Source organism: Varanus komodoensis, unplaced genomic scaffold (assembly GCF_004798865.1).
Source record: "Varanus komodoensis strain SLA01 unplaced genomic scaffold, ASM479886v1 scaffold9, whole genome shotgun sequence".
In the NCBI taxonomy this organism is placed as follows: domain Eukaryota; kingdom Metazoa; phylum Chordata; class Lepidosauria; order Squamata; family Varanidae; genus Varanus; species Varanus komodoensis.
The window spans coordinates 36369606-36379032 of NW_025336598.1; the positions used below are offsets into that span (position 1 = coordinate 36369606).

Here is a 9427-nt window from a genome sequence, read left to right on the forward strand (position 1 = left end):
GTTAATCATCAGCAGAGTGAGGGGATTTGAGAAAGAATATGGTGGCGACAGGAAGGTTTAGTGCTGCTCACCAGAGTATTATAGTCCTGAGCCCAACTGGGGCTGTATGTTTATACCAGAATATATACAAAGATAGCCCTGAACGTCACACTACCCAGTTAGTGTAATGTGTAGTTCGGCCCTGTGTTGCAGCGTTTGTATGGCAGTGCAAAGAATCCTCTTGGATTTCCTCATGCAGCCATTTGCACAGGCAACATCTCCTGAACCAGGATGGGATATGGACACCACAGGATTGGGGTGGTACTGCAACTGTATGGCCAGCCAAGTCCTTTTAGAAGTTAATTTTCAGAATGAACTCCAGATTCAGCAGAGAAAGAGTTCTTAATGTGCATGAATAAACTGATAGAGAGCCATGTAATAGGTAGATGATATCTTTTACTGCACCAATTCTGAGTGTTTATTTCCATAGCAATTCTCAAAAAAGATGAGCAATAATTTTGCATACATATTCTGTTGTATACAATGCTCCTTGCAGGTCACTTCATTATCATAATAAAACCTCCCTCTTATTTGAGACTAACTCTGTGCTGAAAATCATGTCAACTTTCCATGGGCAAGCAAGATCAGAACTTTTCTGCGATTAATAGGGATACTCTTCTCCATTCAAATATCTTCTGCACGATTCTGGTAGAATGGTAATATAGAGGTAAGGGCTGAAAAACAACTCCCAAACTCCACAGGCTCCAGTTCATAAGACATGGTCGAAAACAGTATATTATTTGTGCAACATTTCATCTGTATCATTCTACAGTCTAAATAACTCCTAATTTCACATGGCATTAGGAATAGTCTAAGAAAGCTTTAGTGTAACCAGGCGCAGCAATTCCCAGATACAATGGTTCTGGCAGATAACATTAATGCTCATTCTAGTGTATTGATGTCAAGGAGTCTATAAAAAGACTAAGAGGGAAAGAGAGAGGGCACTGGGGAGGAAATCAATGCAAAAATGTATATGCTAAACCGTTTGCAAGTGGTTCAGATAAGGAGCTGTAGATTATGCTTGTTTCCCAATGTGATAATAAGAACAGTTTGATCCTGTTAATGGTGCTTAGGAAGGAAAAGAGTAAAATGTAGATTCTATTTTTGTAGCACGTAAGTATGGCATGTATCCAAACAGTAAAATAGCTCAATATTATTTCAAAACAGTACTTTTTTGGTATAGATGTTGCACATTCCTCAACTGTTTGTATATTTATTTAACATATTCGGGATACACTGCCTGGTACCGATGGTTCTCATAGTCTGTGACATACAAAACTCTGTAGTGCAATGATCAACGAACCGCGTGAGAAACATTGCTTTCATTTGGAACAGAAACAAGTTGATTTGCTCATCACCCTAAATTAAAACTGCATTTTGAAATAGCACTGAGAATCTCAATAAACAGTAAACATTTTAACTGACCTCATTGCAGTTGGTAGAGATGAAAAGATATGGGAAAGCTGTTCGAAGGAGGGAGTGCCACCACCAAAAATGCCCTGTATTTACTTTCCCAAATTGTCATTTCAGAAGTGCTGTCCCAAAGCTGCAGTTCAGTTAAATAGTCTTGTAGAGCAATAAAGAACCAGTCTGCAGTATTCATGCAAATTAGGGGTGAACTTTTCCTTTATACCTCCCTTTTCTAGCACCTCTTGTTGAAATTGTCCTGATTGATTTTTGGTGGTATTAAATAAAATGTGAGTGGTCGTGTTGAACTATGTGACTTACTGCCATGCAGTAGCAGGGGTTGTGTCCTAGCACTGCAGTCTCCTTGTAGTCCTGTTTAAGCACTTGTGAGTCCTAAGAGTATGCAGAGAATTCGGAGCTGCACCATCTGAGTGGGATGGTGTAATGTGGTGTCCTGCAACAGCAGGGGGCTGGACTCAATGGCCTTCATGGCCCCTTCCAACTCCAGTATTCTATGATTCTGTGACTCCCAAGATTCCTCTGTGTGCTGGGCCTTGGACCCTTCAGTTCTCGGCCTTGGATCTTGACTTACATTTGCCTGAACAACATGGAATTCTTTGTACTCGATCAGGGTCTCCCATTACACAGATCTACTGATGTTCATCTTCAAGTGAACATCAGTAGATCTGCTCTTTAGAACTCCATTACCCATGAGGGAAGATCGAGAACTGAGGGGACAGGCATGAGGAACCTGGGGCATGGCCGGGGTCACAGCCCCATCTCTCCACCTACTCTTAGCCTTCATGGGTTCAGGCAAATGGCTGAGCAGCACTTAGCTGAGCTCTGCTTGGGAAGAATCCCTCGCATGACTGATAAGAAAGCAGCAGGGAATACTTTGGGCAGGATCGAACTGTGGTGTTGCCCTGTTGTAAATTACACCACACTAGTGGAAACTGGGTTCCAAACTGTGCACAAGGCAGAATTCGACAAAAGTTCCATTGCGCAAGTGTGGCTGTGAAGTGAGTGGTGCATAACACATACATAACCCATTACACAATCCAGTGCGCTACTAGTTGTGCCTTGCTTTTACGCAATGTGTTGCAATCCACTGGACAATTGTAATAAGCAATTGCTGGTGCAGCAGAAAGATTTGGGAGACCTCTGCTAACGCTATCTGAGTTTGCAGAATAGCATCATTGCTTAGTATACCAAGGTGCTATTTTTTCCTTAAAGGTGCTAAGGGTCTATCATAGAAAAGCAGTCTGTGATGCTTAATTAAGTATTTGCATGATCTAAGTGGTATAAATATTTCTGCCCCACTTAAATACACAGTTTGGATTGGAAAATTGAAACTAGCTAATATTTATCACAGCTTTGGTCATCGTGTGTGCAGTGACTGCAAGGCTCTCCATTGCTAATTAATGACAAGAAGATTGGCCATTTTGGTTCTTTTGTGTTAATGATGTTTCTCCAAGGTTGGGTACAATAGCACCCCGATGTAGTCAACCTCGGTTGCCTATTCAGTTTGGGTATCTCACAAGCCATTGGCTGAGCACAGTTGTAGTGGAATTACAGAATGTGAGAAATACGAATTCGTATTACTGGAATATGGAAGAGGGCTGAGAAATAAAAAGTGAAAAAATGTGCTCAGGACAGTGGTGTGCATATGTCTAAAAACAGATGAAGTAAGGTCAGAAAGAAATGATTTTTTCATGGTCCGTTCTGCTTCCACGCTCAATTCTTTCCTAATTTTCAGGTATAGCCATCTTGCTTTTCCCATCTCTGTTATACTTCACACTCAGGAGCTGATTCACACAAACATTTTACTATAACAATGATCGAATGAGTCCACCCTTCCTCATTTTGTCTCTGTTTCAAATGAGCGTATGCTTGGCTTCTTGACTTCCCTGACACATCGAGATTGCTGGGGACCATGTGCATCAGGACATGGTGAGTCACAGTCATTGACTGTGCACTTAATTACCAAACTGGTGAGTCACCTAAAAATATGTCAACTGATCATGACTGTGCGGCATCACTAGCATATCAGAAACACTGTGTGAATCAGACCTGTGAGCAAATAAGGCTGCACGGCTAACGATATAAGGAGTAGAACTTGAGCAACAAGCAGGTGCCTTGCATAAGGTCAGTCCGTGATAGAGGTGTGGATAACACATTGTCTCAACCCTCTCCGCTCCTGTAATCGCACCAGGCAAAATTAAAATGGGGGTTTAAAGGCAAAATGCTGCTTGTTTCCAAGCTAAGGCTCAGACCGGGTTGTCAGCAAAATGCCAATTTGTTCTTGTCACTGCCAAATTTGGCAGCAGGCCAGGGGCAGGAGTGTGACTGGGGGTGGGAGAAGTCCAGGGTTGGAAGCTGTCCACCAGGCCACCCAAGATGGCAGACCATGGATCTGATCTCCAAAGGGATGGTGATCGACTGATCTAGTAGAGAAAGCACGGAGCATGACTTGGTGCTGCTATAAAATGGTAAGGAGGTGGGAATGAAAAGTAAAATGGTTTGCTCGGGAACATGGAGACACAGCGTGTGATCAAGATGCAGATTCCAAAAGAACGATAAATAACTGCTCCCTCCTGGTACTTCATTTTAAATAAGCATATTTGAAATGAAAACAATTTTAATTTGACTGCATTATTTGCAATGTTTCAGAGGTATCAAGTATGAATATTGATTAGAATGCTAATCAATAGTTAAATCTTCAAGAATGCCAAATTTTGAAACTGAGTACTAACATTTGAAATTTTGAGCTTTGGCTTTGCCCTTCAACACTGATATTTTCATTTGGTGTCAGTGTTTAAAATTTATAATACATTGCAAGGCTGCTCATAAGTATTAACTCAGTACAAGGCTGGTCATCCACACAATGTTTACTGAACTATAATAATTTTTCAGTTCAGTCCCTGTAATTCTATCAATATGTTTTCTAGTGCCTATGCATAAAAATACTTTTTTTGGAGGGGGAACTTAATAAATACTGTACATGCATAATTCAGGCAGTCCACATCTAGGAGAAGGAGTGTCTGGATATGCTCTTCCACTTTTCATAAGGAGAATAGTTCTTGTAGTCTTCTAGATTTTCTGTACTGACTCCATTTCCTGTGTGCAGAGAGATTCATAAACTGCCTATTTGCCAAGATTTAAATGCCTAACCTTTCTGATGGCACGAGGGATTGAACTATGGTTCTTGAGAGAGGTTATTAAGCTACTGTGCCAGTTATGCTTAATTTTTGAGACTCAGAAGTAAAGTGTGCACTGTAGCCAACATTCCTCTTTGCTCAGCTCAGCATATTTTTTTTTAATGTCAACAATTAAGAATTGCTAGTAAGGAATATCACAATCAAAAGACAACTTCAGTTCAGAGCAAATTAATGAGGTATTAATGAAGCATGCTAAAATTGTTCTATGTATTATTCTTTCATGGAAAGGCCTTCTTCAGTCTTAGTTAAGCCACTTGAAGCTATTAGTTAAGTTGGTTAAGTCAATACAGTTCTTCAGAGGTTAATGAAGAGCCGGTGTTTGTAGGCTGACCAAGTTTTCGGCAATGCCACTTGTTCATGCACCTGGCAGCTCCTCCGTGGAAGCCTGGTCTGGCGTTGTTTTCTAGTTCCTGGCATAAGACAGTGTGTGTTTGTATGCACGCATGCATTCTCCACACAGCGTGATGCACCAGAACCTTCTGTTCCAGCACCCTAGAGCTCTACCAGAATCTTCTTGAGTTTTGACCACTCCTGAACATTAGTAGTGGCTGATACTTCATCTGCAGGCAGCATGCCAGTTATTCCAACTGTAGTCACTTCACTGTCAAGAAAACTGAGGATCACCAAGAACCTGAAAAATCACCATCAGGTAACCTTCTGGTTTTAATGTTCTATTTTGAAATGATATCCCTATAAGGAGTTTTATACCAATGTGTGCACAATAATGGACTTTTGAGTCCATTTTCTTAGAATTCATGGCACTTTGCTGTTTCTGCAGAATTCCATTATTTCACACAAGATGGCAGCGATCTGAGAACTGTCACTGTGTGTGGCCAGGGCAGGCAAACCATCAGATCACAGGAAGTGGTCTTTTACCACGTCGGCCCACGGAGTGGCAGTGGCTTTCCAGGTTTCAGGCCAGTGTTTTCCCAGCGCTACCTGGAGTGCTGGGGATAGAACCTGCCTGCATGAAAAGCAGGTGCCTTCCCCTACCTATCTGCAAACTATCACCCTCCCTTTAGTGGATAAAACATTCCAGAACGTGAATGATTAGGACCAAAAATGAAATAAAATATGCAAATGCAAGTACAAATACAAAAGCTTAACTGTGCTGGTGAAACTGCCTTCCAAGGTGACCCTGGCTGTGTTCTGCCAGATGGCCAACTATTGGGTCTTCCCAAACTAGTTGTCCACCAGATGAGCAGATTTAGTAAAATACACAGGAGCATAATTTTGAATTGTTCTATCAAGGTAGCAAGGTGCCCAAGGACAGCATCGAGGTGTAGCCATAAAGTCAGTTGAGCAGCAGGGACTGTTTAACTCACAGCATATTTGAGGGTAGGCTGTCATGACCTATGAACAAGCTCTTCGTGCAAGATACATTTAAAAAGGTAAATGCAAAAGTCTTTACCTGGTGGAGTCTATTGGAAGATGAAGTGCAGAAAAAGAGCACTATTACACTTCTAGACTAAGTTAGACTATGTTTCGCACAAGAAGACCTTTTTCTGGAACCATCTGAAGATTGTAGGTACAAAAGACTTCTAAGAACACCCAACTGGGAACTCTAAAATTTAGGCAGTATCTGGCAGTAAAAATAATTACACAGATGTACAGGGGAAAGTTAGAGAAGGGGCATTATGAAGCTTCAAAGGGGCATTCACTGAATTCAGTTAACCTGAGGGAAAAAAGAAGCTCTCAATGAGCTGCAGTGTGGAGAAGTTAGATCCAACATGAGGATGACTCATGGTCATGGAGGGAGAGGTGAAAACTCCCCACACAATGAAGTCTCAAGAAAATCGACACTGCCCTTCCGCATCTAGGATTGATTTAAACAATAACAGTCTTGCCACACATTGTCACAGAATCCAGGCTTGAGGTGGAGCTTAAATACTGCTTGTACAGGACTCCTGAAATCTCAGGGGTTTTTCCAGAGTGTCTGACTGGTGTTGTAGAGCTGCTTTGCTCAGAATGGGAAATCCAGTTATCTGGGGGTCCTCCTACAACCATTCAGATGACCGCTTCTCCAGACACCAGCACCCTGTCCTCCTGGCTGCCCTGACCAGCCTTTCTTCAGTGGTTTCTTGGCTTTTGTGTAGCTTTTTGCTTCATTCTGAAAGCCTATTTTGAGGCTAGTTCCCTGCAGCTAAAATGTGCTGGGGATAATTTGTGGGCTGGTGGTGGTCCTGATACTTTTTCCATTGGGTCTCTGCCTTTCCTCTTGGCCTCTCCCATCACTGGACTGGAACTGCCCAGAGCTTTTCTGAAATGAGAATTTAATCACCGCATTGCTGCACTCCAGCCAAAAGAAGCCTGACACCCCTGGTGTAGAGGGTGTGGACACTCCTTTGCCCTTTTCCAGAGAGGAATCTTGTAGGAAATGCTCCAGTTCACTTTGCCCTTATCGACCAGAGCCTTTCTAGATCACTTTCCCAAACAGAACGTTGTCCTCTTTGCTCATGAGGAAACACACAAAACAGCAATGGAAGAGTGTTGTTCAGCACAAAGCCTGCATGAAGGTTGTCCTTTCTTTGGGGTGGTGGAAAGAGCTTGGCAAGTGTTGAGAACATTGAATGCTCCCATTTTCAGCCAACGGAGACGCTTCCTTATGGAAATGAAGTTTCCCATGCCGAACGTTATAGAAAATGCACCGGTTTGGCACTCAGGACTGACTTTACTTTGCTGCTTTTTCTGTTACCATTCCTGTGAACTATGTTCCCTTTGCATGTTAAAGAGGTAAGCATAGAAATGTTCGAAGCAATTTTAGGAAGCAGCCTTGGTGGTGTGCTGTCAGCATTATCCATGGAAGCATTCTGAATCCTCTACTTTGCTTTCAGCCCTTTACATTTTGGTGTGCAGTCATCTTATCCCTCAGATGCATGTCAAGGGTACTTGACTTCAGTGGAAGTTTTGTATGTACAGGAAAGAGACAATCGGGACCCATTAGAATACCAAATCAGTAGATTAGTAACCCATATTGCCCAGTGGCTTTTACACAGGATGGTTTTGCCAGGATGTAGTAAATGCATATCATCATTGTTAAATGGTAGAATCTAATCTCTCTCTCTCTCTCCCCCCTCCCCACTCTCTCTGCATGTGGTGTGCATACATGTCATGTAAATCTGTATATATGTTTCACCAAATAACATTTGTATCATGAATTCCTCTATATGCTGGATCTATTACTTTGTGATTAATCACTGTGCCTTTGACCTTTTAGCTTTTTTGTCACTTTCTAATATTCAATCAATAGTAATTCCTGACTGCATCTTTTCATAACCTGCACATTAAACTGGAAACCAGACTTGGGTCACCACCTTGCACTGTAGAGGAAGACTCGTGGTAATCGTGGTAATACTAATAATACTAATACGAATACTAGGCCTTCTTCCCAGGTTGCCTTTGACTTGTGGGATTTGCAGCTTGCTGACCTCATGGTTTCTGCCGTACGCAGGGAGCAGAGAGGGGAAGGCATGGCGGTGTCAGGATCAAAGGCCTAATTGTCTGTTTCCTCGAAGTCTGAGTTATTGGCAGCTGCCATTACAGCATCCCGCATGCTGTCACACGGCACAACCAACCAGCACCCACTAATTGCAGTGGCCTTTTCATCAAGTAAGATCATCCGGCTAACCTCCGAGAGCTGTCTCTCCATTAGCACCGCCGGCAAGCTAGCCAGATCAGCCAGGCTACTTGGGCATGATTGGACTGTCATATTGTTATGATTTGTTCAAGTTTAGAGCATTTAGCAGATACCCTTTGCACCTCTCTTTGTACCTGAATCCTATAACCTGCCTGCCCCTATCATTTAAGAGGCTACTGTAGCTTTTCAAAGTTCAGCAATGCACAATTGCAGGCAGGCAACTGGTCTCTGACAAGAGATCAATACTGTCCTTCCGAATGCTGGAGTCAAGCTGCTGGGTCTGTCAGAGGGACGTGCGCTGTAATTGGATCATAGATGCAGCGAGTCATCTGAGCCTCCCTTCAGCACTGTCACAGCTGTCAGATGTCATCCCTTTGTACAGCTGTCACTGCGGGAGGGTTGTGGCTCTTTTTTTCCTGTTCTAACCCAATGCAAATGTCCACTTAGCAGATGAATATTGAAGATATTAGACACTTCTTTATGCCTTTATGCAAAATAAAGATCTGTGTCATCTGTGAATTTCATGGAAATAAGTTGCAATTTATTCACTGTGAGAAAAGGGAAGTGAAGCCTGTAAAAATGAGAAATTATTTGGTTCAGGCTATTAAAAAAAGAGAGACAGAATATTTTACAGAATAAACAAAATATGGAGATTTTTCCCCCCTGATGAGAAGAGTGACTAACAGATCAGTATTTGCATGAAATAGTTGAAGATTTACTTTTGTTTTAAAATGTGACTCAGAAAATCTCTCTCTCTCTCTCTCTCTCTCTCTCTCTCTCTCTCTCTCTCTCACACACACACACACACACACACACACACACACACACACAACATAACTACAGTCCTGGAGAGCTGAGCAATAAAACTGGAGTAGATTCTTTTTTAAAGTTTCTCACAAAGTTGCATATGTCACATGGCCAGTGTTTTGGATGACAAGAAGGTTAGCTTTTAAGAGGATTTTTAAATAATAATAATAATAATAATAATAATAATAATAATAATAATAGGAAAATAACATCTTGGGAAAAGGTTAAGATGGGAAAAGATATACTTGCATAAGCTGAAGCCAGAACCAAATCTATTCTTGTGGCTCCTTGCAAAACAGAAGTTAAAGATGGACTGAAA

At 41.9% G+C, this 9427-nt stretch overlaps 1 long non-coding RNA gene across 1 annotated transcript; it reads left to right on the top strand.

Annotated features, from left to right (window-relative positions):
* Positions 1-3602: 3602 nt before the first annotated feature.
* Positions 3603-8953, top strand: LOC123017111. The gene is made up of 3 exons (XR_006413538.1): positions 3603-3935; positions 5153-5313; positions 7882-8953. It is a non-coding gene; the product is annotated as an uncharacterized LOC123017111 (long non-coding RNA).
* The last annotated feature ends 474 nt before the right edge of the window (positions 8954-9427 follow it).